Below are 24,093 nucleotides of genomic sequence, written 5' to 3' on the forward strand. Positions count from 1 at the left end.
CTGGACTGTTTCTATCTCAACCCGTGGGAGTTACATTCTTTCGATTCTCCTCCCCATCCCTTGGCAGGGGGGAGTAGAAACTGCGTGGCTGACTTGCCGACTGGCTTAAACCACAACAAGGCATCACCCTCTGGGGGACAGCCTGCTCTGACCAACTCTCCTGCCCCTGGCTCTGCTCCCCAAGTCTGCTCAGCAGAAATTCCCATGTGCTAGAGTCACCTAAGCTGCAGGGAGCAACCAGACCGAGCCTGTCCTCCCTCCTTACCCTCCTTGGTGGGACAATGAAACCCACTGTTATGTTCTTTTGTTTCCCTGCAGAGTTTTGCTGATCTATGCAGGGGAAAATCCGATGTGCTGTTCAGATACTTGCCTGCAAACCCACCTTGGTATTTCTTTCTTCTGTTTTATTTAACACATCAAATTGAAGCTCAGGTTTTCACTCTTCTGTTGGTTTGTTTTTTTTTAAGCAGTTACTGATTTTACCGTGTTTGGTTTGGCAGTTAAAAAAAAAAAAAGAAATCAACAGAAGGATTACATTTCAATGGCACAACACCCTAATCCTCAGGCAAATGATTTGTCCAAGCTTAATATGAAGTACTTAGGATGTATTGTTTGATGTAAACACTAGTTCTAATAAAATGGTGCCTGAGGTACAGTTCTTCAACTTGTAATACCCTATTTGTGTTGGCCTGTACACATTGGATTCGAAACCATTATGATAAAATATATCCTCTTTAGCCTGATAAAAAAAAAAAAAGGAAAAATCATAGCATAGGGCCTATACCTCATGGAAGGACACTGAGTGTAGAGAGGAGTCCCTTGTGTGCACTGCAAGTGATGTCAGGGTTGACCAGAATTGTGCCCCATCCGTCAGGGGTTGCATCTAGGGCAGAAATTGGTGCTCTCTGGCCAGTGCATCAGTCCTGGTCTGCTCTCAAGCATCTTGGGGAAAGCAGCTTCCCTGCTCCGCAGCTCCATACTGGTGTTTTGGAGTCCATTTGAAGTTTTTCCCAGCTTTTTCCCAATCCACCACATCTATTTGCAATTATTTCTGCTTGTCAATATAAGTATGCTCGAGGTGTGACCAAGGGTCTTACTAAATGCCAGATATTAATGAATCTGCTAGAGGGGCTGGATAACTACCTAGAGAAGGGGTGAGGGCATGGGGACAGAAACACATCACAGAAGGCATCCCTGTGCAAGCTGAGCCCCATTGAAGAGCAGACACTTTAACACCAGCAGGAAAAGGATGGTTGGTGTGTCAAGATGTTACATTTGTCTTATCACTCAATTAATAAACAAATGACAGAAAGTCACTTCCAGCGACCTCCCGTGCTGCTTGAGCTACTTGGGTTTCTGTGAAAGGTTTTCACAGAAATAAGAGGAAACCCATGATTCTGGCAGTGTTATGGCAGGGTGGGCTCCACTGCTACCTGAGTGTCTTTTGCAAAGAGGTAAATAGCAACATTTTGGATAGGTTTTGTCGATCTTACCCAGCTATCACTTGTTCAATATAATGCCATCTTCATGTCAACTTTTTATGTCCTTTTGCAAAATTGGCAGGTTAACAAGGGTAATGATAACAGGGTGAGGATGCCCCTTCCATGGGCATGGAAATTCTCTGTAGCAGAAATGAAGATTGAGAGAGAAGTGTTATAAAGGAGGTGAGGAAATGCCCAGAGACTTGTCCATGTGCAAGAAGGAGGATGCTAGAGACTAAGCACAGCTATTATCAGCTTGTACAACCTGTTGAGTTGCTCCCTATCGAACAGCACAAGTGAAGGACGCTTTACTCAGGAAATATGGAAGTGGGCTTCACATGGCTCTGTGGTAAAAAATCCCAAATTGTTAGAAAAAGATCCTTCTGCAAACTCTGTGCTTTCTTCCCCTTTCCTTGAGAGAAGCTCTACTCAGCTGTGGGGTCTCTCCTGCTGCTGCCTGTGTCTTGCTCCCATCCCTGCACCCACTCCCCTTGGGTTGTCCATCACCAGAGCTAGCCTGGTAAGCTTTCCATCTGCAAAACAGTTCGTTTAAGGATAGAGGTGTTGCTTTTTGTTTTAATAATGGTAACCCCTCAACTTGTGTTTCTAGTATTGCACAGTGAGCTATGTGGGACCCACATTTCTCCTTATTAGAGAGTGCCTTGCACCTTTCAGCCCCTTGGAAAGTGAAGCTGGGAGTTATTCCAACTTGCTTTGCAGTCTGTATTAGGCACCACTGGTGAGGCACAGAGGGACCTTGCTTGACACAGAGTTCTGGGTTTGACAGGAGAGGAGTGGTACCACACACCTTTGTAACATTTCTGTTTTCCCAAAGGAGATACAGAAGCATTAGATGTGTAATGAGAAAACATTTGGCTTTGTTGCTCAATGCCTTGAGTTGGCTTGTGGACACTCTCATGTAATTGGAGCACCATCAGGTATTTCAGTTGCTTGGGCTAGGCATCTGCTGTCGCACACAGCAGGCCATGAGAGGCTGGGTAACTTAGCTTAGACTTTGTAGAGGGCACAATAGGAAAAGCCATCCGATGCTTCTGGGTATCCCTGCACCTGATAACATGTTAAAAGAAATCTGACTTGTCCCAGCTAAAATGGGACTGGCACGGTTGAAAAAAGTGAAAACCTAACCTTTCTCCCCACTTTAGGCTTACCCTTGTGGAAGGTGAACAGATTTCTGTCAGGGAGAGGCTGGTGAGCTGAAAATCACAAAGAGCATCTCTTCATCCTCCCCTTTTTGGAGCTTGGTTTCACAATCAGCTTTCCAGTGGAAACAGAAAAATGTCTGTGTGAAAATTCAAGAAGCAGCAACAACAGAAGATGGGTTTGTAACCTTTCTCCAGAAGATACCACTCAAGTAGTGACTGGTCACCAATGCTCTCTCAGCTTTCAATTTTGTCTGTTGTAGCTACTCAAAAGCAAGCCTTTTTGGAGTTCCCTTTTTCATTCATGGGGTGTGACCAACTATTTCCTGGTTTTGAGGGGAATTAGGCAGAGTGTTTTGGGAAGGTGACCAGGCATCAGGATTTCGTAAGCTGTCTGGAGACACTCTGTCCTGTCTCCAGCAGGGTGACAAGAAGCCATTATTGCTGCTGGTCAGGACCACCATGCCCTCAGAGGCTGGGCATTCCCGGAGTGACCCTGTGCAATGCCACAAAGCTTAGCTCTAAAGTCCTGCCTAGGTAGCATGGGGAAACACTGGCGGCCATGCAGCCACCACCACCACTTTTTACTCCAGCAACCACATGCCCATGGCCAGAGGTTCCAAGCCTATTGGCAGCTAGCTGTGACCTGGGGCAGGTTGCAATCTCTGTGTATCTGCTTAGTCAGTTTTAAAACCAGCACAGCAATGCTTAGCCCCAAACCCAGCAGGGAATTACACACAGAGGCTGATCAGGTAAAAACTGTGCCTTCCACTCTAGGAGCAGGGGCTGAAATTACACCCTCTAATTATAATGTAGTTAACCTGTGACTGAGCTTTATATATTTTTTTCCCCTTCAAGCCAATTATTGCTAAAAACGTAAACTCAGTATCACTGAGTTGTTTATCACTGCCCTGAGAGGAAATCATCACTTGGCTTTACACTCCTCAGAAGCCAGGTACACTACATACCTTATATTTACACTGCCATTAAGATAACATTGTTATTAAAACTGCTATTTTTCCTGTGTTAGTGCAATATTGTTGCTATTAATAATGCTTAATTCAGGCCCTCAGTTCCTAAGGAGGAATCACAGCCCATGGTTATTATTAAGCTTGCAACTGGGTAATAAGCAGTTTGTCCCAGCAAAATTACGGTCTTTACAGAGAGGTGGCAACAGACCATGGGAACCTTGCCTGCTTGCCCAAGCCAATTGAAAAGTACTCCCCTGGGCTCAATGAGCATTGGATCTGGCTCCCTGCAACTGAAAAGACCTGTGAGGGAGCACAGGATCACCAGAGTTTCAGCAGCCCCAGGTAGGACTGTAGGTGTCTCCTGTGATGGTGGCCAATGTGCCATGGCAAAGCTGGGTCCTATCAAGGGGCTGACAATGAGGAGGGGAGAGACTTTGCTCTGGTTAACTCCTGGGGTTGCAGGTGCGAAAGGCAAAAGCAAAGTGCACTGCTGGGGCTTGCAGTTGCTCCTGAAAGGGCATCAGAGCAGCACATCTGAGAGACCACAAGGAGAGGTTGATGGATGGGTTCCTATCAAATGCAGCTCCTGTGCTTGTTCACGTGAACCAGCAGACTCTGGGAAAAGAGTAAGGTTTGGTACTGGGAATAAAAAGTTTGGTTTGATCCCTCAGAATACTTCTCATGGGTTATCCTTTGTATCTGCTCTTTGACAGATTATCTTATCTGCAGAGGTGTAAACCTTACTCTGGTCCTGCAGGAGTTTCTGTGGATTACTTTTCTCCTGGCTGACTTTAGAAACAACAGCAAATTACTGGAGGTGCTCTAAGTTCCCAAGCAAGGAGACCAGGATATCTTCAACTGGGCTGCACTGGGAGGTATGGCTGTACAGTCAACAATCTTACATTACAATTTATCCCCTAGGTGACCTGAGAAAAGGGGCCTACTCCATTCCAATTTTTTTTAGCACCTTAGTCTGCAGACAAAAGGGTCTGCTCCCACTAAATAATCTATGTGATAGAAGTTTATGAGAACATTAATTTTTGCTCATTCTTGGTTTTTTTATCCTTTTTAACTGTAACACTTTTTTTTTTCCCAAACAACTCTGCTTGACATCTTTTGTAATAAACGAGAGATACCCTTCCCTCTGTGCCATTAAGTACAAAACCACATTTTTGTCTTCCATGCTGTTAAAAGCCTGTCTGCTTTGCTCTCACTAGCTACTTGCTTGCCCATTCTTCCTTGTACAGAAACCAGTTTTGGCTTCACTGCTATTTTCACTGCAAAATGCCCAGGCTGAGAGCAGGGTTTATTGATAAAATGCTCCTCTCCTGCCACTGTGCTGACTCCTTGCAAACCCAGCAGTGGGCAGAATGTGATCAAGGAAGATTGCATCGATACATGCATCTTACCAGAAAGCTTCCACATAATTAACAACATTTGTAGCCTTAAGTTGGAGTGCACTTTAGAGGCAGTGTGCGTCTTTCAGTTTCTGGATAGAAACTGATCTTGGCTGGGCTGACTTTCAGTATTACAAACTTCATCAATGATAAAAAAGAAGTAAATATAGTTTTTTAAATAAGAAATGCATTTTTTTTAACGTGTGGAGAAAGAACATAGTGTCATGCTGTTATCAGCCAAATTGCCCCATTTCTTTGTTCATGGAGTAGCTTCTGCGTGCCTAAACCTCTGGCAGCACAAGAAACAGAGGTCAAATCACTGTCCTCTGGCTCAGGTTGGCAAGCTGTGACTTCCACAAGTAGCTGTCTTGCAGCCAAAAGGATTTACTCAGCTGAGTAGCTGCTCTTTGTGGTGTAGGAGGCGGAGGCACAAGTGACCTGGCCTACTGCAAATGTCATGGACTAGCCTTGTTGCTATCGGAGCTGGAGAGATCCATCAGCTGGCTGGCTCAGCCTCTCTGCTAGCATCCACTGGTTACATTGAGCTCATTAAGAAAATATTGATAGCACTGAAGTTCATGCAATGTTTGATCCAGCTTGCTTCCTTTGAAGCTGCACAGATCCCGAACAGCTTGCTAGAGAAGAAGAGGGGAGCATGCGCATACATATGAGAGGGAGAGAGAGGGAAAACAAACGCTCTGAATTAAGAAATCTTGCCAAAAATCTGTGGGCCGGGTTTGGGCTGAGAATGCAAGCGTCAGATAAAAATAACAAGTCACACGGTATAGGACAGAGCGCAGGGCTCCTCTCTTGCCTGGGGCCGCGCATGAGCAGCCCTGGCGAGGGGAGCCCAGCAGCCTCCTCCAGCAGAAGGCTGGAGTAAAGAAGGTCTGTGTTTGATGTATGAGCTTTGGCTTGCCATTGTGAGTCACCCCAGAACTAGCTGTAGGCAAAACAAAAATCTTTTGTGATTAATTAGAAAAACTGGACAATTATGAATTGACTGCACACAGCCAGTGTACGGTAATATAAATAGTAATGAAGCTGGCTGGACGTGATGAACACACTGTGTTTATGTGAGATCACAGAAGAAAGGATCCGATTTAGGTGGTGTCACTTTAAATAACATAATTTCTGCTCTCTGACTCTTTGTTTGGTCTTTACCCAGGATTAGATCTGAAACTTTAAAACTGAGTTTTAGTTGCCTTATCTAAATGCCTGGTTGTTCTTTTGATGTCTGCCCGAAACATATGCTTCTCTTCAGCAACCATCTAAAATTATTATGTTACGATGAATGAATAAGTCTAGCAGTGCTGTAAGTGGTGTGCAGTTATTGTTGCTCCTTTGTGTTTGTCAGTAGCCTTTGCACAGGGTCTGACAGGCTCCATCCACGCACAGGGATCGGAAGATTATTTGAATTCCCCAGGTTCTCGATAGTTTTCAGAGGCGGGGGCGGGGGGGGGGGGGGGGGGGGAAGATCTATAAGCTGCTCTCTGCAGCACAATGGATAATTATATTCACAATGTTCTACATCACTCTTCATTTAGCTGCCACCTAATTAAAAAAATATATTGGAGAAAAAATGACGTCAGTCCTAAAATTTGCCTCCCATTTGGGGGGAGCGTCACGCTTCGCTGGAATACGGGCTTTTCAGTAACAGGATAACCCACTATGTTTAATTCGGGGCGATCTGCCCTCTTATCCCCTTCGGCCGGCCGTGCGTGCTTTCACCGTGAGAAAACAAGTGAATTCTTCCTTGCCCGTAGGTGGATGCGCAGGTGTCAATCGCGACAGAGGATTAAATCGCATTCCCTTCCCTCGTCCTCCCAACCCCGGCAAGGGTTGCCTCTCTCAAGGTGATGCCCCCGGTGCCGGTCCCCGCGCTCACCGCCTTCCTCCCCCCGTCCCTGCTTTGTTCTCCGCTGCCACCGGCGGGGGCCGCCAGCGCCGCCGCCCGCCCTGGGGGGTCGATCCCGGACGCGACATGCTCCCGAACCCTCGCCGCCGTGCGGGAGCAGCCCCGGGGCTGCCGCAGCGCGGCTCGGCCCCCCCGCCGGCATGGGAACCCCTCCGCGCAGCTCAATGCTCGCAGAGCCGCGCAGCGTGCGCGCAGGGAGCAACCTGCAAAACGTGGCGTGTTGGCGAGCGCGCCTTAACCGCTCCCTGAAGAGAGAAATGCGCGAGGCTGAAACGGTCCCAGTACACCTCTCCTCACGCCCCCATCTGCCACCTTTGCACCTGAAATTTTCTGGTCCTTTTGTTTCACGGGGAAGATTTTAATCCTAGTGTTTCATACTTGCAAATACATCCAGGCTAAAAGCACACCTGGCGTGGTTTGTGTTCCATCTCTATCAAGGGTGCGCGAGTACTATGGATGCATTTCTACAGAGAGCTCCTGGAGGAGGAACACCCCACTTTTCCAAGAGGAGAGATCGTGGTGATGTACACACGGTCTTTAACTAGCAGTGTAATCCGGCAACAAAAAATACACCACTGTAAGATGAAGGCATGCCTCTGCTGTAGTTAGCTGCACTTTTACTGCCTCGGAGACAAAGAGCAAAGGTAGAATGGGGCAGGTGTGAGAGGCAAGGCAATAATAAACATTTCTTTAAGATTGCTATCGATCTTTCAGTAGATGTTGTTGACAGAAGATGAAGATAACATCAAGCAAAACAGAGTGAATGGCTCATGATGGTATTAAGTGTTCTCAGATACTGTTCACTTTGGGGAAAGGGTGGCTTTTTTCACACTTTGCACCCTGCCTGTATTAATGGAGCACTGATTAAAGGCTTTGAGTAGAGCTGCAAACTGCTGCAACTAATAGCACAAGAACTGTGGGCCTTATGCAGTGAGGTGTCCCACATACATGTGGGGATATGCAGGGTGACACTGAGCTATACTTTTTTGCCGATACATTAGCTCTAATGTTAAATTTAATGAAGCTGTGCAGTGGCCCAGACCATTAGTGTAATGTTCCAGTCTCACAAGGTCTTAATCATGCACATCTTTGAACGCATACAGAGCAGCAGCCTAAAACTTTGGCTGAAGAATCACCCTGGGATGCCATCAGGCCATACTCCTTTTGAATTCCATCTGGAAGCGTAGGGGAACAAGGACAGCAATATTAACCACAGTATCTTTTCTTGCATGTCTACCAACTTATCTATCCTGAAAGAAAACCTGGGTCTTTTTCCTGCAAATCCTCCATGCACGAAATTTTCATTGCAATCAATGGTATCTGACTTAACAATTGATTTTCTCATTATTGTTCCCATGTCAATTATTTTCCCAGTCTGAGTCAGAGTATACCTGCTTTGCAACTAGGAGTCTGACCTCAGCACAAGCACTGTGTGTTAGTTTTTAATCTAGTGACCTGGAGTGTCCCTAACCGCTAAGGCATGGCAACAGCAAGGACATCAACCCCCCAGCCATGTGCCCTGCACCTTCTGGGTTTTTCATTTCTCTTTGCATGCTGTATTCTGGTCACAGCACAGGCAACCCCATACAGCTCACTCTTCATGATGTGTCAGTTTTCTGGTGTGCTCCCCTGCCTGGAGGACTCAGAAAGCTGGCCCCTGTGATGCTCTGTGGCTGCTCTTCCTGCAGGACTCTGGGCTAATCGTGTGCCTGTCTGCTCTTCCTTCCTTGAGTAGCTCAGTCCTTCAGAAATCTCCAGGCAGATAATTCAAAGTGGTTTACAATGTACTTGGTATTTTTGTGGGTGCATCTGTGCAGACCTTGCTTCAGCCCATGTGTCTCATGTCCGTTACATGGCCAATAGTAAGAGCACTGTTCACAGTCTGTGCCTGGGATGTGCTTGCCCAACGGTGGGCAAGATTCAATTGGCTGCCATAACGTTTCCTTCTCAGGGTCCTTTTTCTAAAAAAAAAAACCCTTATGTTTCGCTTTTCATTATATCATATGTCATATTATGTCTTTTAAAATAGTAAAACCAGTTGAGAGCTAAGTTCTCTGACTGTTCCCTTCCCCCCCGCCAGTAGCAATAGATGATTGCTATTGCTGTCGCTTTCGTCTGGGAATAATGTAAGCTCTTTTTCACACCTTGAACGGTCACACTGCCACTTCTGCCACCAGAGCTGATGCCTTTCACCAGCCTTTGGAGGACGCCACTCTTTATCTCTTTGACAGAGAGGAGCTCTGCTAAGCTTCTGCCCTGAACTCCTGCACTGGGTCATGGAGAGAAGGGCTGACCTTGACGCAAGGCAGGGGTCAGTGTCTGTTCACTCCAGTGACTGCTGGTAAACCATACCTCTGGAAAGAACAGAACATGTGCTCAAATGAACGCACATATTATGCATGTGGGTATGGGATAGGACAGAAGATCAGAAACCTCTTGATGCTGAGAGGCTGTTCAGCTTCACAGGGCTCAGCTTAGCAACTACATTGTAAACACCTCCGGGAGTTTCCCATCATGTGCTCTGTTCCTCATATCCAGCATCTGTTCAGCAGCACCTGGCATCTGTGTCGCCTTCACATGTCGTTTTTTGTCGTCAGTAGCGAGGTGGGCATGTGTTGTTCCTGCCAGCACAGGAGCCATGCCAACCTCTTTTGGATGTCCTCAAGACACAGTCAGCAGCTCCAGGTCCTCCTGCAGCCCTTCCTGTAATTCAGGCTTCTCATATTTGACTTTGACACAACCAGAATAATCATAAGTACGACAGGTTCCCAAATACTTACTCGTTGAAACCTCTCCTATTTAGATAGTAGCTATTTGGCAACTTTGGATGTTGCTTTTATCCTGACATAACCTTCTTCTGTAACTGTACCTCAGGATTGATTGTATTTTCTCAAGAAGTTGGCAGGATTCTGATTTGCCTTCTGCCTACTTGCCCCAAACTGATGAGCCCAATAAAGTGTTGTGAGGTGTGTTATGACATTTTAGAGATGACAAATATCAACCATTTTAATCAATCAAGACTTTTTGCTATCAAGTTCTTATCATTTGCCATCTGCCAGGCTGTCTGATGTTGCATAGTGTAGGTTTGGCACGGTGTTTCTGACTGATAAATTAAAGAGAATTGGTCAGGTTAGCTGCTTATAATGTATGCTAGCTCTTTCTAATTTAACTGGAAATGCATGTGGGACAAGCTAAGATTTATAAACCATTGGTATGTGCTGTGCAACACCTTAACAAAGCACCCAAAACTGAGCCAGAAGAAAACAGAGGCAGCTTACTCAGTGACCTTTCTGGTTTAACTTACATAAGTATCCATCACTCATGTACCCAAAACTTTCAGCAATATCTTCTTGTTTCACCAATTCTGTTGTATGTTTCTCCTGCTATTTATTACAGAATTGCTCATTTGGTTATCTTATCTCTGGTGAGTGTACTGCTATCTACAAAGGAACATCTCTAGCCCTGTTTTTATGCCTCAGCTGAACACTGTAGGCTATGACTAACATTTCTGACTGGTTAAGGATGACATGCTATTCAGTGGCTTTATCTCCTGCTAGCCAAGGAAGATGTTTATCTGGAGGTACCTAGACCCTGTCTTTTGGCTGCTCCTCTGGAGCCATGCTTTCAAAATCCAGTCAGGTTGGGTCAAGTTCTGAGTTTTCCGCCGCACATATGCAAGTTGATTTTGGTTCAAATAGGACATGAGGAAATGCAGGGCAAACATTTGCTTCATATTAGGCTTTTGAAATTACTTCCTCTCTTTATATTGGGCATGAGCTCATTTTGCAATTTTCTGGAGAGATTTGTGCAATTTGGGCAGAATATGACAAATGATGTCCTTAATGTGATTTCCAGTGTTTTATCGACTTATTCATTTTCACCATGGTTTATTTCTGCCCATATTCATGAATCCAAGAGTTTCATCAGCAAGCTCTTTTTCGTGTGTTTTTTTTTTTCTTTTTCTTTTTTCTTTTGCTTCTTCTTTTTCTTTTTCTTTTTCTTTTTCTTTTCCTTTTCCTTTTTCTTTTTTCTTTTTCTTTTTTCTTTTTCTTTTTCTTTTTCTTTTTTTCTTTTTCTTTGTCCTTTCCTTTTCCTTTTTTTCTTTTTCTTCTTCTTTTTCTTTTTCTTTTTCTTTTTCTTTTCTTTTTCTTTTTCTTTTTCTTTTTCTTTTTCTTTTTTTCTTTTTCTTTGTCCTTTCCTTTTCCTTTTTTTCTTTTTCTTCTTCTTTTTCTTTTTCTTTTTCTTTTTCTTTTTTTTTCTTTTTCTTTTTCTTTTCTTTTTTCTTTTTCTTTTTCTTTTTCTTTTTCTTTTTCTTTTTCTTTTTCTTTTTTTCTTTTCTTTTTCTTTTTCTTTTTCTTTTTATTTTTCTTTTTCTTTTTCCTTTTTCCTTTTTCCTTTTTCTTTTTCTTTTTCTTTCCTTTTTTCTTTTTCTTTTTCTTTTTCTTTTTCTTTTTCTTTTTCTTTTTCTTTTTCTTTTTCTTTTTCTTTTTCTTTCATTTTCTCCTCAATTTTCAAGTTAAGTGCAGTCCTATTGTGCCTTGCTGACAAGCAGACTTCAAAGCCAGGTGAAGGTATCATGTTCTTTGCTACTGTCCAGATGTTTCATTAGGGATGTTTCTGTGAGACTTTTGCTTAATTCCCAAAAGCTTTTCACTTGCCAGGCATCCTAGTGGCACTCTGAATTATCTCAGAGAAGCTCTGAATAGAGCACTTAGCTGAAGCCAATTACAGGATGAATTTGCTTAGGTATGTTAACTTGCCAGTGGATGTATAGAAGACTGTCTTGTTTTGGTATCTTTCCTTTATATAATCTACAGTTTGCTCAGATCCTGCCAAATTGCTTTTCCACTCAATATCTGCTTTATAAGTTAAAGATCTAGTTTAGCTTTTCATCTTCTTATGTTTTCAGTTCCATACTCATGCTCATTCTTTTTTCTACGTCTTGTGATCATCCAAAATCGTGTCAGCTTATCTGAAACTTCCATGACCTGAAACATTGTGTTTCTATACTTAGACTGAAAATCCTTTACATTGGCCGTGTAGATCATTTGATGTATAGATTAGAACAGTAGAAATCTAGTCACTAGGTATTACCTCATGCAAATGATCGTAATTACCAGTTTGCCGTCTCCAAAGGAAGCCACTTGCCTACATACCATACCTACCATTAAGGGAAGAAACAATGACATATTTTTCCTGTAGCAAATCAGATTGGTTATAGGCATTTGCTGGTTTCCAATAGTGGAAATACTCCTTTTTTTTTAGTGCAGCTTGGGCATGGGTTCTTCTGGTCTTCTTTACCAGTTCTAAGTAGATGGATGCAAATGGTTTAATTTGGTCCTTTTTTGTCAACCAGTTTATTGTGGGCACAAGGCAGTAAGAAAGTGTCACACTGGAGAAAGATGAGGAACTAATCATGCCTCCAATCTCCTGGTATGGGGCAGGGTTGGAGATTACATTTTATTACATGACAGGGGTGAGGAACCCACAGCAGCAAGGACTAATGTTATGGGAGGGAGACAGTTAGTTCTGATCAACACTCTTTCTGGCTGATGTCGGTAACTAGATCATCCAAACTTCTTGCTGTTGACTCCAGCCAGAAGGAGGGAAGTAGACCCCTAACTTTTTCAATGGTAGATCTTGATATCCACTGCTCACAATATTAATGGCTAAGGTTTGGTGTTGAGACTTAGAGTTAGGGAGGATAAAGTGAAGAGTGGTAGGGAGCAGTGAGCTTCAAGTTAGAGATGCTGTATGCCTTGGTTCAGCTCATCCTAAGGGTAAGCTTGAGATTAAGATCTCATTGACTTCAGTAGGATCTAAAGTATTTGTGTATAATCTGAAATCAAGACGGGCAGGAGTACACATGGAGCCAAAAGCATCATTATTCAGTCTGGGTCTGTATTACCAGGGCTGGGACCATTTCCCAGTCCCTTGTCTGAGTGAACTCCCTTGCCCTGTTTTGCTCTTTAATCAGTGCGCTAATAGAAATAACTCCATAAAAACACTTTTCCGAATTTGGTGGTATAGCACTCACAGGTAGCATCAGGACTGTGTTTTGCCAGCACCTTCACAGTGCAAAGGGCAATTGAGCACATTCTCTGGGAGTTCCCTTGGGAAGGAGGTTGTCACACCAGTGGAGGTGAAGTTCATGCAATTCTTGCATCCAGTAAGCACAGAATAAATATGAGAAGGAAACACATTTTGTTTTCTGTCCGTTCTGTGGTTATGAAGAAGCAACCGCAACCCATACTGTATAAAGTTGAAAAGCAGAAAAAGGAAAACAAGTCCAAAGCAGTGATGTACAATGACTGGATTTTAAAAAGGATGTTCCTCCCACAGTCCGGTGCCTTTCCTTCCCACATCACCTCTGATATAGCCTCCAGGAGTAAGGAGTGTCATGGTTGAGAGACTGTAAAGATTTCTCTGCTTTAGAAGACAAGTTTATGAATTAGGGCACTTATTCTGGGCCTTGAAGAAGCTGATACTTCCTCTCTGCTCCACCCCAGGCTCCTTGTATGCCTGCAGACATTTTTGGTGAGGAGGACATGCAGAACTCCCATTACTTGCAAGATTTATGTTCTCAAACATCTCACTGAGCTGCTTGGAGACAACTGAAATTTGAAAGCACCCAAGGATGTATTTAGTACAACTGCTGCAGGCTAGACACCTCAGTGCATGCAAGGTAGCAGTAGTGTGTTATAGGAGTGTGGGGCTCATAACAGCCCTGGACTCAGCCAAACAACAGCTGTGCAACCCACCTCAGGCCACTGCAGCTGTGCAACCAGCAGCCTCCACAGGGAGAGCTGAGTAACCCTGTGTGAGCCTGCTGTGCTCAAAGCTTTGATTTTGGTAGTTAAGACCCTTATACACCAAGAAGCTAGCTTCTGGGTGCCCTTCCAACTCATACGCCTGGAGGAACAACTTGAACCCCTGACTGTCTGACCAGCTAAGTGTGCTGTTATTAAGGATGACAGTTAGTGGCTGTTTTGGGGCAGAGTATAGGAAAAGAGGTGAATCTGGAGTCATCCTTTGCCTGTTCTGCTCTTCCCTAACTGTTGCTGTTCCTGTCCTTTAAGGCATCAGGTGGACACCTTGAAGCAGGGCCATGGAGCTACATCCCTTGCAGTGTGATGACTTCTGAGTCTTTCCACTGACTGGTCTGGTTGTTTACACTATTCTGCCAGCAGTGCCAGTGCCATCTCTGAGGGGCTCTGCCTTTGCATCTGCCTTGCATTGATCAGCGGAAAGTCCTGGAACTCTTGCCTTTGGGGTGCCTAATTTCATTTGTGAGTCTTGCCAGTAGTCCTCCATGCTGCCTTCTCCCTCTGCAAGATGAGATCACGGTACTACGCTGGTATGAGTGTCAAACAAACAAAAGATTGCAAAATGTAAATATTAGAGCAATGGAAAGCATTTAGATACCTCAAAGAGATGGTATGTGTACTCTGTTATGTCATGCTATACTTCCCCTGGAAAAAAGGGAGGACTCAAACCATTGTTTACAAATCAGCAGTCAGATCACTCGCTTGCATGGTGCTGTTAAATCTGAAAGTTACACCACAAATGGGTCTGGCTCAGTATTCTCTAACAAATTTATTAATAATGCCTGACAGGCTGTCTATATTTGAGGATGTTCAGTTATTGGTCAGAAAATTAAACTTACAGCTGTGTCACCCGTGTGAAAAGAATACAGGAAAGTACATCTAAAAAGAACCATAAGGAACACAAAAATCAATATTGCAGGGGTAATGGCATGTTTGCTAATACTCAGTTGCTGGGAAAAGTTGGCTGTTTTTTTGAAAACTAATTTCTATTGTTTATCAGCTTAACTAAACCCAGTTGAGCTGCCTTTGGTTCAGCGTAAGAATAAAATCCATCAGAAAAAACCATGTACTGCTTTCATGTTATTGGCCAATTTGTTTCTCCTCTTGTTCCTGAGGAATATTGTAACTCCACGAGTCCCATCTTTCCCCCAAGGAAGGCAATAGTAATTCTGCCCTGGGGCAGCCTCCAGCCTAGTGAAGCCACCAGCCATAGCTGCATCAGCTCCTTCCACCCCTAGTGTTCAGGTGGTACCAGCTTTGATGAGAATGAGAGGATTTCAGTGCCCCTAAAGAACTATGCCCCGGTTTCCAAAAAGCTGAAAAATGCAGACAGTGAGAAGTGGATGATGCAGAGGATGTTATCATCTGCATGTTTGCCATCTGAGGGTAGATGCTTACACTTTACCTTATGCCATAGAAATCTGCTGGAGTGGATTTCTAAAGCAGTGGGCAAAGCACTCTTGCTTCTGGTAAAACAGAAGAGGCCAATGTGTAGGGCTTTTACTGCCTCAATTTCCCAAGGAATTTCTAATGAGTCAGAGTGTTTAAAAGTAAAATATGGTTATGGCTCTCAAATGCAAGCTAAATTTAACAACCATATATTGATTTTTTTCCCTTGTAATTTTATTTCTGTGAACATTTCTGTTTTCTTAATTAGTAGCCTTTTAAAGAGAGATTTAACATCTTCATTATCAGAGGGTAACTTATGAAACAGCTGTATGGAGAGAGAGGGAGACACAGAGAGGGTGGGATTAAAAAAGGGCATCAGTGAAAGACTTTCTATATGTACTTGAAGGGGAAATGTGAGTGCACGTGCATGTGCGTGCACTCGCATACAGACAAGCTGACCCTGACATTACAATTAAGACAAAACAGCAGAGGAGAAGCTGGTGACAAAACTCAGCAATTTCCAATTGCACAGTCACCCTGTAACGGGAAGAACTGTTTACCCCATGTTCCTTATTAAACTGAAGTATTTTATTTAATGAGCATGACTCATGCAAGGTGTTCCCATAAATCATCAGCTGGTTTACAAACTCAATAACTAGGCTTCCTGCTATAACTAGGCTGTGCACACCTTAAATTATTAACACGCCAGGGCCTTAAGGCAGATCTTTGATGATGATGATATAAACACTGTGAGGACAAGGTGCTCTCTCAGCAAAAGATTATTGACTCTAATTACCATTTACCACAGGAAAAAGAAAAGAAAAGACAATAAAATATGAGGGAGAATTTAAATCTCAGATTTAATTTTATGAGGAGTTTTAAACTCCCAAACTTTTTGTTGTTGTTTTTGCCACTGCTGCTGTCAGCTGCGGCTGTTGCATGATACTCTATAGTTGGCTGGTCTTGAAAGCATGACAGTTGTTAAGGAGAAAAGAAACAGAAAATAAAACATGAGAGAATGTTCAGTTGATGCTATGTACATTCTTTGAAATGGATGGAAAAAGGCCAGAGGGAATAAAAAATGATAATACATTGGAAAGAATCCCAGCCTTAATTGTTTTCATGTATGTAATGTAATAAAAAGGTTAAAACACTAATATGCCTGACTACAGTCATTTGGTTTGTAAACCTGAACTGCAGGTCAGCCTTTAAAAAAGGAATAGTATACTCTTATTATAGGCTTCAATTTCACCCAGCCCTCATTATAAGGATGCTGGCAGTAATGGTATAGGGGTTGAAATACAGTTAATGGGAGAGCTTTATTTTTATTTCTGTCCAGGTAAAAGAGCAGGGACAATCCTATGTGCAATGCACCGCTCATTTCTGTGAGTGCAAACCCTATCAGAGAGTGGCACTGTGAGGATCAGAAGCCAGATTTGGTATAGTCACATCCTAACAGATGAAAATAAACCATGCCTTTCACTACAAGAGGAAATGGCTTTTGTTTTAAATGCATGTTTACAATGTTGTTGCTTTTCAACCTAATTTTGGAGCCTGTGTTTTTATTAATGTAAACAGCAACTTCTTACATTTTTAATGATCCTTCCGTGCTGTCAGATCCCAAAGGTACTTTGCAGATGGTATGAGGAGGGCTCACTTTATGCCACTGATGAAATAAACCATTTGGGTTTGGAATAAGGTTATCATCCTGCCTTATTATGATAATAGGACCATGTCTGCAACTTTATTGGGAAGAATATTCTCTTTCGCAACTCAAGGGCATTAAAATGCTCCAATTCCTTAACTTCTGTTCTATCTGTCAGTCAATTATGGGTGGAAACAATGGTGTCCCAAAGTTTACCTCTTATCTGACAGTATTTTGCAGCTACTTTGCAAAAAAGCTGACTTTTTGTGCACCAGTTCTGTGACTTACACATGGCAAGGCTGAACCATGTGCAAAAATGGAGGCAATATGTTAACATTTCCATTCAGAAAGGTTTGGAGCCTTGATTTTATTTTTCTCTCGAAAACTAGCACTTCCATCAGCACCAGTGGGTCACAGCTGGTGTGCTGGTTCTATATTAAGCACTAGGGATATGCACCACATAGTGAGACACTAATACCATGTTCTGCCATATTGAAGCTTTCCTTGGAGGTCCTCTTTCAAAGCTCTGATCAGTCCCACTTCTATTTAGTATGTAATATATAGCACAATCAGAGCCAAAGGTTGTAAACTACAGGCACTCATTGGGTGTTTAAGTGTGGAAAGCTTTTAAGTACTGATGCTGCTTCCATCTTCCTTGCAAGAGATGTTGCTATGGGAAATACAGACGTATTTTGTTAAGAATGTTCTCCCTCAGTGTTGCATAAGACAGAAAGATAAGTGCATGATGCATAATATCCAGCAATAGAGGGTCCCTAGGTTTGTGTGCCATTCCATCTGGATGTTAGTATCCTGTATTTGAATCAGTACTGAGAAAAATGAGTTTAATGTGGTGCTTTCACACTCCCTGAGGTTTATTGTCCCAACAATGAATGGGAGATTTACGTGTGTAACTCTTGCTAATATTATTGGGAGTTTGGAGAGCTACACAGTGCACATTGTATATAAAATATACATAATGTAAAAAACTGTGCATGAACATGCATGTGTAAGAGAGATGAAAACAGAAAGATAACTGAAAGTGTTCACACATAATAAAGAAGAAAAAAACATCAACATTTCTTTGTCCCCACAACTCTATTAACAAGGGATATGGCTAATTTTAATTGTACAAGTCAGGAAATTCTGAGTTTCCATAGAAACTCCAAGTCTGTTCTTCTTTGTGCATGTATTTTTACCTTATTTTACTTGTTCATAGAACATAAATACAGTCGCATGGCACAAGTGCTCTCTAGTAATAGAAATGAGTGCTCTTCCATTGTTGCTGCCTCATGACCACACTGTGGGCTGAATATGCAACTCTGGTCTTACACATGACAAGATACTTTTCAACAGAGTTCCTATAGAAATTGCAGTAATGGAGTTGTGAATCCAGCCCAGCCCTTGTGTTTATGGTGTTGCTGTGTGATTTACCTCACATCATGTGATGTTGCCCACTAATAATGGCATCTTAAGAAAGTCGCAAAGCGACGAAAACAAGCTCTGTGTTGTGCTAGAATAGGAGCTATGTCAATCAGAGATGAGAAATAACCAACTAATTATCGCCTGGGATGTACAGAAAACAGAGCTGGCTGATGATGGAGCTGCCAAAGTTGCTGTAAGGAGAGAAGCAGCCTGCTGAAAGCACAGATTGAGGGTGAACAGCAGCAAGTTGTATGAAGTCAGTTGAAGAAAAGCTGATCCCCAAGCATATTCTGGGTCTTTTGTGTAAGCAGTTTATTTGTGCAAGAAAAGGCTGAAGAATACTTCCCTGCAGCAAAGAGCCCTACTGAAGTCTTCAGAGACAGCTACCAAGCTCATTTTCTAAGCTTTAGCCCTGCTACTGCACTATCCCCTTCCTGCTGCTGAGGTGACCTGACACGTATTGCCTTGGTGTTATGTTCCCTGCTGACAGAGCATGGCTGCTCTGGTTGGGGTGGGAAAACCTGTCTATTTTTTTTGGCAGCAGCACATCATCTCCTTCCCACCTTCTGCCCCATGCAAGCTTCTCCATACAAACACATTCCTTCTAGCTCTCTGCCAGTCCTGAGACTATTACCTGTTAGAGATGAAACATGTTCAGAAGGAAAGCAATGCATGGTCTCAAAACAATGGAAAAGAATAGCCATGAAGTTTCATTATGTTTCCTTTCTTCCCACACAAAAATAAGTCTTGGGACCATAATCTCTCCTGTTTTGGAGAAAGCCATTTGCAGGGGGCCAGCAGGATTGAGGCCTGAGGCAAGGACAGCCTCTGCCTCAGAGGTTTGATGTCCAGGCTTGACCATGTGCAGGGAGTGTGACATGATCTGTGTCACTCTATGGTGAGCTGAGGGTTTTGGTCTGGATGAGGTGAGAGTCTGAGATAGAAGGCGAGAGCTTCATTTCAAATCTAAACTAGAATCCTGGGCTTTTGTGTCAAGATCGACCAACTTTTGTAACCTTTTGTGTCCTTGAGTTGTGTGGAATGGCTTGGTTGTAGCAAATGCATGCTCATACTTACCATGCAGCTGCTTCTGGGGCAGTATAACCGTAACTTTGGCTTATGCTTTTGAGAAACCTCAGAAATGGTCACAGACATGCCAGAAAAGAAAAGCAAGATAAGGACATGTGGTACTACATGTAGAAGAAATGGCATTATAATGAAAAGCAGATTAACCATGGCAGTGATGGAGATAAATACCTCATTTCTATTTTTTTTGCGTACAGTTGTGCTCCAGCAATGTTCCTTTTTCAGTCACTAGTTTGCAATTTAAAACCCAGATTTATTTTTGGGTTTTATATTTTTTCTTCATGTGAAGGGTAATTGGTTGCTTCTCTGTAGTCAACAGCATGGCTGTTGTTTGAAGTTGTTGAAAGTTCTGCAACTCTCTGAGACCTGGTAGATACCGACCATTCAGCAGAGCACATGTGGTTATCACAGGCTCGGTTTAGCCACACAACTGGTAATGGCTTCCACTTTACCAACAGAGGTACACACCACTGTCCTGAGAGAGAGAAGGGTTCTGGAAACAAGCACAGATACATGAGCGCATACAGCAATAAATGGTGTATGTGCATTTAAATCTGAACATCACCATAAATGATTTCAGGAAGAATAACTCTTAAGTGGTGGGGAAAAAAAAGAACACACCTGTCCAGATGGAGATCAATAGTCTCAGCATGAGCAATGGGACACCCTCAACTTCCAAATACGTGTGCATTTGTGATACTGAGAGCCACTGAGTCTTCAGATGGTTGATTTCATCTCCCAGCCCACACCTGGAGGACGTGTTTTCAGGTTTGCATTCTAGTTCTTTCGTTAAACGTGTAATAAACACTGTCATAACTTGTAATGCAAGAATGCACTAGAAAGTAACAATTTTTACTGCTATTTTCACTTTTCCTTCCCATCTATTTAAATATAATAGTGTTTTTAAAACAAAATAAAAAAAAATCAAAAAAAAAGGGTGGGGGAGTGGAAGGGGAAGTATTAGCAGTTCAGGGCAACTTGTAAAACACGACTGTGTGTCTGTGAATGATACGGAAATTTTAATCGCTAATCTCTACTACTAGTTTGTTGCTGTTCTGGGAGGAAGCAACAGCAACAAAAAACTGCCTGTAAGTACTTGTTGAAATAACGGCTCCATCAAACCAGATGTTGGCCAGATGAGCAGTCTTTCTGTATGTGTTCATGTTTCCCTTGCTAATATTTGATTTCTGTGTAAAAATTAAACCTCACTTAAGTGCCTGCCTACAAGCTGGCAAGCCTCCAGATTATTAGGGCATTTTAACACTCCTACATTTTAAACAGAAAGCTCAAAAACATTTTCTGTGCCTTTTTATTTTTTTTAAAGGATGCTCAGGCAAACCACCACCAGAACAACATATTCAAGGGGTTGCTCAAGTTAGCTCCTATGGAAGATCTTGTTGAGGGGAATGTGTATGTTTTCTTCAAGTGTGTCATTAGAGCTGTGGATGTGGACTCATGATCTGCAGAGGAGATGCCCACCGACTTAGGTGTTAAGGCATCACTAAGACGACTTGCTATCGATCTCATCCATTAAGTGCCTTTCAGTGAAGCATGCCAAGTACTAAACTACTCATGATAACTTGACTTTTTAGCTCTTGCCAGAGAAACCTAGCTCTTACAGAGGAGCACAGAAAGCATTTTTACAATAAAGACTTCAGAAGTCAAAATGCCACTGTTTTTGTGACTCTGGGTATCTCAAGTGTAAAAATTGAATGAGTCATTAAGTTCCTAAAAAGCACTATATTCATGTGGGTTTAAATATGTTCACAAAGCAAGCCTTTCCTTCTGTTACAACTCTCTCCCATTATGAGAAGTTCAGAGTCCTTCTATGACAGTAAAGCTGCCACGTTGGGGAGATGAACTCAGCAAACATGATGCAGCATCTCCTACTATCCTCCAAGTATGTCACAGGATGTGTCACAAGACAACAGGGAAAATTAATCCTTATGTCCTTACATGTATTTTCTGGCTGGCATAATTGGGTGTTGGTGGAAACTGGGGTTCTGTTTCATTGCATAAATTTACAGGACTGTGACTGGTTCAAAGTCAGTGGAATCAATGGTTTAACACTGGTGCATGGACTCTGGGAGATACATAACCTTGAGACTACGGGGTCTGATTCTTTTCCAAATAGTAGAGAACCTTCTGTTCAAATTATGGCCAACGAAAACTCTAGAGCTTTCAGGTTAATGGAAATTAGGCCCCTTGGTATCTCAAGCAAAACAGTAAAACAAGAAGTTCCTAAACCACTAAAATACTAAAGCATCTTCTCAATTCTTCTGAACATTTTGATACCAGGCTAATTATTGGGCCCAAACCAAAGCCTACGCTAGTAAACTGTGATGAATGCTGGGAGAGGTTGCATGTGAAGTCCTATTCAAACAAAGAATTGATTTAATCTCTTAAAATAAGGTCATGATGAGCTATTCACCAAAGAGACATTCTACCACTCAATTTCAGCACACCTATCAAGTGTTTGTATCCCAAAATAAGCTGTCATTTTATTCTTCATGGCTGGGGATGATGTGGTGATCTCATCAAGTCCTGATGCTGGCTCACCTATATGTTTATTGGAAACTTCACAAACTCTGGCTGTGGTCATTTTCACTCCTATAGGTCCCATTAGTACCAAATGAAGTATTCCAGTGGTATTTGGATGCCTAATGCAACTTATTAGGCTCGTACCTGTATGTTGTTGTGGGGTTTTTTTTAAATTAATGACAACATTTCTGGATTTATCCACTTTGTGTGAAAACCAGTCCTTCTCCATGGCTTTACTATATGATAAACTCTTGCTCCTTAAGGGTTTTGTATGTAAAGTAGCACAGATTTAGTACAGCATGTGTTTTATTTTGAGCAGACTCTACATTATAATGTAGCAGTGTAATAGAACTCTTCTGTTTGACAAACGCTCTGGTGTAAATGATTTAATTTACTAGCTGAAGCATGAGTCTACATATTATTGTACTGATCAGTCATTGCACACTAAAATCACTCATCCTTAATGTAATGATTTGGTATCCCTACAGAGAATTTGAGTCATCAGAAAGTCATTAGATACAGTAAAAAATGAAAATTACTATTACACAGCAGTAAACACTATTAACTGTTAGTTAAAACAGCATTTAATTTAGCAATGCAACAGTTTACAAATTTCTGCAGTTTACTTAGTTCTCATGTAATTGTAACTGCAAAGCTAATGCTTCCAGTGCCAATAGCATGGTGGGAATATGGGGTGGGGGAATAAGACCAACTATTTCAGCTCAAAGTGGAGCAACTACACATTGTTACAGTGCATCATGTCAAAATTTATCTTAATGGTTCAGCCATATGAAGTAGAAGCTATAACTGACTATAAGGAAGGCAAGAAAGAACAATATGGTTCTTTAAGGTACCAAAACTATATCTTTGTAGTGGGGATGATATGTTATTTATTTTTTTGTGGCAGATGGAAATTTTGCAAAGAAGTGTAAAGAAAAGTAGAATACAACTGAATTCAGAGCTGTTATGGTCTTCAAGCTTAGGGACTCTAGCACCAAGCACCTCTGGTGGCTCGTTCCTGTTGCTTCTAAAGAAAAAGATAATATTCTTAGGTAACGCTGAGGTTCCTAAACACCTCTTCGTATGAGCACATGCTTTCTTGTTTCCAACCCAAACTATTCTATGGTTCTATGATCTGAATGTGAAACAAAGGGGGCCCATGCCCCTGGGAGTTTGATTTCATCAAACGGGACATTTTGAGTAAGGCCATGATAGATTTGTCATGGACAAAGTCTAAAGAAGAGCCGTTCAGTGTTTATGTGTAACATACAAGATTCACACAGGTTTAATATCTTCCCGGTGCATTCAGCATGACTGACACTTCCACCATGACTGTCTCTTTTCATGCCTATGGCTAAATGTTATGACACTGCTGTAAACATGGACTAATGTGCAGCAGATATGGCTTGCTGAGGCAATGTTTAATGTGTGGTGGGGAATGTTTACTAGGCTTTTACTCATGCTTAGGCATAGGCCTAACACATAGGTGGGAATGTAAGCATGTACTTGCTGAGGTATGTATTTAGCCTGGTGTCAGTAGCAGCTGAAAAACCTAATGGATATTTGATTAGTGATAAAACACTCCTTTGAAGTATCATCTGGTTTTACACTTGGATAATTGAAGTACAGTTTCTATAGGAAAACATTTGTGTGCCTCTAGGTTCTGGCATATTGGTCCTGATGAAACTTGTGACATGTCACCCCTCTACCAAGAGGCAGTAGAGCTGGTACAAGGAGACATATGGCTGAGTGGGCCCTGCCTCTTCTCTGTCTGGTTTTGCAGCTGAAGCCCCTAACTAGAGGGTTCCCACTATACCCACTCAACCAGCAGGTAACTGCCTTAAGGGAAGGGGAATCCCAAGCCAGGTGTGATTTCTAAAGCTAGAGCTGTCACAACCCTTCAAATAACTTTTTTTTTAAACTGGTGTTATTAATCATTTAGAGAAGGTGCTTTGCTCTAGTAGAGCTACACCAATTTCACATTTGGGTTTAAATAGGAATTAAAGGGCATTTGCATTAGGTGAATGCAGCCTGCGCAAAATCATAATTTTTACTGGTAAAGTGTCGTCTTCCAGACAAGACCCATGATAAAGGTCTTTAATCTCCTCTCCTCTTTTCCTCTTTCCCTTTACCTTTTTTCCTTTTCTTTTCTTTTCCTTTTCTTTTTTCTTTTTATTCTCATTTTCCTCTTCCTTTTCATCTTTCTCCTTTTTCTTTTTATTTTTCATCTTTCTCCTTTTTCTTTTTCATATTTTT

Source organism: Psittacula echo (assembly GCF_963264785.1).
Source record: "Psittacula echo genome assembly, chromosome: 2".
NCBI lineage: Eukaryota > Metazoa > Chordata > Aves > Psittaciformes > Psittacidae > Psittacula > Psittacula echo.